Below are 6,654 nucleotides of genomic sequence, written 5' to 3' on the forward strand. Positions count from 1 at the left end.
CGGATTGTCAGGGAAGTCCCGGTCCTAGTTTTAAACTCTGAATCTGAAAAGTCACAGACCATCCAGAGGACATTTAAGCCATATATACCAAGAGTCTTCAAAGTGAATGTACCCTTTCAATCAGTAATTCTTCTACTTCTGTGAATCTACCTTTCATAAAGAATCCCATGGGTGGAGAAAGCTTAAGTTCACAAAGATGATCAGGGCAGTATTACTGATGTAGTACATTCATCCCCTCCAAGTTTTTAAAAACTCCATTATGGAATAAATTATCAAGTCATATATCAAGTTATATCAAGTTACTTTCAACTCCCAACAATAAGAAAATCTGTCTCCTGCCATCTTTGGGAGGTCCTTGGAAGACTGTGGTTATGAGTCCTCCCTGGTCGCCCCCAGTCTCCATTTACTTGGTTCTCTCAGGTTTGTTGTTGTTTGTTAAGTCTCTCATTGTGTCCAACTCTTTGTGACCCCATGGACTACAGCCTGCCAGGCTTCCCTGTCCTTCACCATCTCCCAGGGTTTGCTCAAACTCATGTCCGTTGAGTCAGTGGTGCCATCCAACCGTCCCAACCTCTGACACCCCTTTCTCCTCCTGCTCTCAATCTTTCCCAGCATCAGGATCTTTCCCAATGAGTTGGCGCTTCTCATCAGGTGGCCAAAGTACTAGAGCTTCAGCATCAGTCCTTCCAAGGAATATTCAGCATTGATTTCCTTTAGGATTGACTAGTTTTATCTCCTTGCAGTCCAAGGGACTCTCAAGAGTCTTCTCCAGCACCACAGTTCAAAAGCATCAATTCTTTGGAGCTCAGCATTCTTTATATGGTGTAACTATCACATCTGTACATGACTACTGGAAAAACCATAGCTTTTGACAATCTGGGCTTTTGTCAGCAAAATGACGTCTCTGTTTTTTAATATGTCTAGGTTTGTCATAGCTTTTCTTTCAAGGAGGAAGCGTCTTTTAATTTCACAGTCACTGTCCTCAGTGACTTTCAAGCCCAAGAAAATAAAGTCTGTCACTGTCTCCACTTTTCCCCCATCTATTAGCCATGAAGTGATGGGACTGGATGCCGTGATCTTAGGTTTTTGAGTGTAGAGTTTTAAGCCCGCTTTTTCACTCTCCTCTTTCACGCTCATCAAGAGGCTCTTTAGTTCTTCAGATCTAACAGTCACTAGCTTCCATGTCACCCTCAGGGCATGTGGAAGTTTGGTGAGGTTGGAGACACCTCACTGTTCCCTCTGAGGTCTGACCAGCACCTGCCAGGAGGGGGTGGGGAGTTGTCAGGGAGGAGAGTGTAGGTCCTGGCTGTCGCAGGAGCCTGGACCCTTCCCCTGGCCAGAGGACATCTTTTATTTTGGAGAAAATCCACAAGTGCCTCTGCTCAGGTTTCCCTCGGAGCCATTTCCCGTCTCTTCTCCCCACTGTACACTCAGTCACCTCAGTGGGGTAGACTTTGAAAACAAAGCCAGGAAGGGAATGTTTTTCAGCTTCTTCTTTCATGTCACCACAAACCTCCCCTGAGGAAAGTAAACAGAGGGCCTGCTACCTGCTTGAGGAAGGGGAAGAGGGGAAAATGGTTGAAAAAATAGATATATGACAGCAGTAACCTTCTGCTTTTCCAGTCTCTTCCATGCCTGTGGAAATCCCTTTCCTGTCTGCAGCTTTTGTTATTTCACATTTGTGATCTAACACAAATAGACTGGGACTTCCTTGGCACTCCAGTCTAGTGCTTAGGACTTTGCCTTCCAAGGCAGGGTGTATGTGTTCAGTCCCTGCTGGGGGAGCTAAGAGCCCACATGCCTCCGGGCCATAAAACCAAAACATAAGAAAGAAACAATATTGTAACAAATTAAATCAAGATTTTTCAAAACAGTCCACATTTTTTTTCAAAACATCTTAAAAAATAGACTGCCAGATATTTCTCCAGTAAAGATGGGTTTATTTGGGATCAACTGAAATTTGCAAGGCGGGGATCTTCAACTCTGTCGTGCAAGTTTCCCACCTTAAGGGAAGGAGACTGCTTTTTTAGAGGGGCAAAGGCATGGGAGAGTGCTGTAGTAAACAGAGTCCTTGACTTTTCCTTGCCAGGAAAGAAGAGGTGTCATTTCTTCTTTCTGTTGGGCTCTGCTATGGTTGCAGGGCATGAGTGAGCCCCCATTCTGGTCTCTAAACTCTATTTACTTGAGGTTTCTGCTTAATAATCTTAACATATCTCTACCTCATTTTCACCTCCAGCTCTGACTTCTGAACTTCAGCTCTATATGCCTCCAACTAACCGCAAATCAGCACCACTAGACATCTGACTTTCACTTTATGTCCAAAGTTAACCATTACTCCCAAGTCAACTTTCTCTGTGCATGTCTTCTTCCTGTCAGCGAGATGGAGTATACAGGCCAAGTGAAGTTCCTTCCCTGACGCTACACCCGCCTAGAAGCCTCAAGATGCCTGCTGGCACCCCCAGTTTAGCAGCTCTTTTGTAGAAGTTTTTCCATCTGGTACCACTTCAGAGGCTAATGAATGGTCTGTTACCGCCAAATAAAAATTGTCAGTCATCCTCTGGTTCTACAAGAATGAAGTCATTGGCCACTGCACTCTCTGACTTTCAGCACATCCTTCAGGTTCAGGGTGGACCTTAGGAATGAGGCACTCTGTGCTCTGGGAAAAATTGGCAGGACAGGCCTTCAGTTAGTTAGATGTTTTCAGGAGGAGTTTTCATGAGCCCAATTTCTGATACCTCATACCTGCTGCTGTTGCTGCTAAGTCGCTTCAGTCATGTCCATCTCTGTGCGACCTCATAGACGGCAGCCCACCAGGCTCCCCCGTCCCTGGGTTTCTCCAGGCAAGAACATTGGAGTGGGGTGCCATTTCCTTCTCCAATGCATGAAAGTGAAGAGTGAGAGTGAAGTCGCTCAGTCATGTCCGACTCTTAGTGACCCCATGGACTGCAGCCCACCAGGCTCCTCCACTACCTAGAAAAGCACTAAAATTGTTACCAGAGACATCTGTCCCTCATGACTGAAGCAACCTTCTGCCAAAATGTGTGCTTAAGTGCAAGTGACCCCTTCACTAAGCTCACATATGTCCTGACTTCCTCCCCGACCTCTTCAGAGCAGTGCCTCAGAGCTCTCTGAGAGGCTGTTTCCCAGGCTATCGTCCTCATTTTGCCCTAAATAAAACTGAACTCACAATTCTCACATTGTGCAGGCTTCCCCAGTGGGTAAGAAACTGCCTGAAATGTAGGAGATAGGGGTTCCATTCCTGGGTCAGGAAGATTCCCTGGAAAGGGAATGGCAACCCCTCCAGTAAGCTTGCCTGGGAAATCCTATGGACAGGGGAGCCTAGTGGGCCATAGTCCGTGGGGTTCAAAGAGTTGGACACAACTGAGCATGCACACAAGCAAGCATATACCAGTTTAAAAAATGAGGAGTGTAGACTCCCTTCTTGCTGTATTTACAAATGTAAAGTTTTCAGTGATTTTTAAGCGATTTTCATCCTCTTTCTCTTCATTATTGCATTTAAAGTATATCAGTGATGGTTAACTCCAAAATTGTCTACATATTACATTGAGATAGGGTACTGATGAAGATTTAGAAGATGAATGTGTTACCAACCTGGACTTTAATCAATAGACCCTGATAAGAGGACAGAGGAGGAATTCAGGCAAGGCTCTGTGGGGACTAGTGCTGTAGCATGAGGGAGTAAAGTCAAGTAAAAAGTTCCCTTGGAGAAGGAAATAGCAACCCACTCCAGTATTCTTGCCTGGGGAATCCCATGGACAGAGGAGCCTGGTGGGCTACAGTCCATGGGTGGCAAAGAGTCAGACACGACTGAGCGACTTCACTTTCACTTTCACTCCCACTCCCCGAAGGGGGCGAGCTGGTTCCTTAAGTGGGGTGAGGGGAGGGGTGGATCTGTGGGGGCCAGAAGGGGTTTGAGTGGTCTGCCCACCCCTTTGTGGTGCTATGTGCAGGCATCATGCATGGCACCCTGCTTTTGCTCCCGGAACCTCAGAAGTGGCAGTTGGGTTTTGGCCTTTTTGTATTTTTTTGTTCATAGTTTGCGCCACCTGCTCACACATGCAGTTATTTTTAGTCTCTTATAGTTTCTTTGTATTTTGTTGCTCGAGGAGATGTCCAGGTGCAAGCACTGCAGTAAAGGGTCCCAGGTCCCAGCCTGTCTCAGATGGACCATTACCTGCATACTTGGCCCCGGGACCAGATACAATGACCGCTGAGCCTTCGGACTCTTCTCCTTTGGGGCAGGCACGAGGACATTTTTTGTTGCTGTAGGAGACATGGTTGCATTGTGCAGCCTCAGAAATGGACTATAATGGAGGTCCTTTTGGCCACCAGGACCTGAATATCCTTCTGATTTGGAGTGAGCCCCCCTACTCTGAGTCTTAGATTGAGGTTGGGCCCCTCTCCCACACTAGAAGCCAACTGATCCAGCACAAACCACGACAGAAACCAGAACTCTCCTTGCCTAATGGTAGTTAGAACACAGGAATATGACCTACAGTTAGACAAGTCAATGCTGCTGTGCGACCCCATAGACAGCAGCCCACCAGGCTCCCCCGTCCCTGGGATTCTCCAGGCAAGAACACTGGAGTGGGTTGCCATTTCCTTCTCCAATGCATGAGAGTGAAAAGTGAAAGTGAAGTCGCTCAGTCGTGTCCGACTCTTAGTGACCCCATGGACTGCAGCCCACCAGGCTCCTCCATCCATGGAATTTTCCAGGCAAGAGTACTGGAGTGGGGTGCCATTGCCTTCAGTCCTGCCCAAAACTTGAATCTTGAATGAATACCTAACATCACAGAAGAGTTGGAAAATACTTCACGGTGGCACTGAAAGTGCAGACATAAATCCTAACCAGAGCGGCTGGAGCAGTGTGGCTTGGGCTGAGAATCTTGCTCCCCAATCTTACTGGATTTTTACCATTTCCAGACCTGGTCTCCCAGCTTTTCTGATATAAGAAATATAACCATATACATTTCTAGATTTATTTTGCTTAAGCTTAGAGGAACCATAGGTAAGAAACTCTCTCTCTCTCAGCCTCATTCTTTAAAATCCCAGACAGGGATTCAGGCCATCTCAGGTTGGGTCACACCTTTGTGGAGAAGAGGGAGATTATAGTTGGCCTGCCCTGGGCTCCATGCCTTCTTGTTCTCTATCCTTCCTGCCTTGGGAGGTGAGAAATGTGATGCCCCTAAAGACTTATCTGATCCAAGGGACTTCAGACAATTCCTCAAAGGAAAGATCACTTCTCAGGCAAAAGCAAAAGACGCTCACAACACATAATTACAGGAAGTCATAGCTAAAAGGTGGCACAGTGGTAAAGAATACGCCTGCCAGTGCAGAAGGTACCGGAGATACATCCCTGGATGGGGAAGATCCTCTGGAGGAGGAAATGGCAACCCGCTCCAGGATGCTTGCCGGGAAAATCTGAGGGCCCTGGCTGGTCACAGTCTGTGGGGTTGCAAAGAGTCGGACACAACTGAGTGACTGAGCATGGATGTGAACATTGCTAAAAGGAACCTCAGGAGTCATCCATCCTACACCCTCTTACAGACAAGGAAACCGAACAGGGTTGGAAATTATAAAGGCTAGGCACAAGGTACACACAGTGCTGCAGAGCGGAAAGGAGGAAGAGGGCACATCAGGTTGAGGAGATCAAGGTGGGATTTGATCTGGGACCTGACATACAACAGGGGTACTGGGCTGCTGTTCTGCCAACTTCAGAATTACTTTTGTGCTCATAGTCTGCTTATTTCAAACTCCACCTCCCATAACTTCCTTGGCTTTTTGAGAGCTTACTTATTTGCCCTTGATGTTGTTTTCAAATTCCCTTCACTTGTATTTGGTACCCTGATTCTAACCTCGACCTGGTTACCTGTTTGACTTGGTTCATTCTCTGTCCAGCTGGTTGTCTTGGCTAGGAAAGCCCCAAGTCTCAACCAGTGGGACTGGATGACAGCCCGAGGTCTTCTGTGTATTCAGAGAAGACCAAGGGCCACAAACAAAAACATCTTCCAGTGTCAGGCTGGCTGTTAAACTTAACACAGAAGTGGTGCTTATGGGATTTAAATTTCTTGCCTAAAAAGCAAAAGCAAATAAAATCAATGTGTTGCCCAAGTAAAACCAAGAAACCATGTGGGCTAATTTCTTCTCTGTCAAAGTTTATGACTCTTGGATTAGACAGAACCCCCTGCTATCATTGCAGGTTCTGGAAAACCCAACAAGTTTTTATCTGGTAACCTGTCTGAGGCCAAAGAGCTTAATGGTAAAGAATGTGTGCTCTGGAATTCAAGTTGCCCACAGCGGGGGTTCAGACATTTACAGGTCTGTTTGATGAACTGGTGAGAGACATTCAAGGTAAGCCAGATTGCTCAAGTGCTGCTGGGTAAACGTATCAGAACGCAGGACGGGCCTGACACAGATTACCAGGTGATCCCTTCCCCACTCCAGGCCGGTGGTAGTTCTTTTATATCCCAGGATTCGCTCAGCAGTACAAACTGTGCATTTAAGCTCCCAGGCCTCATGCTAGCTGGAGGAGAGGTGGAGGTGGCGGAAGAGGATGTGCATCGTGGCCTCCCACGAGCTGGATCCCACTTCCCCTCAAATTCCATCACCGATTTCCCATCGGAACGGGCTGCT

This window comes from Capra hircus, chromosome 11, assembly GCF_001704415.2.
Source record: "Capra hircus breed San Clemente chromosome 11, ASM170441v1, whole genome shotgun sequence".
Taxonomy (NCBI): domain Eukaryota; kingdom Metazoa; phylum Chordata; class Mammalia; order Artiodactyla; family Bovidae; genus Capra; species Capra hircus.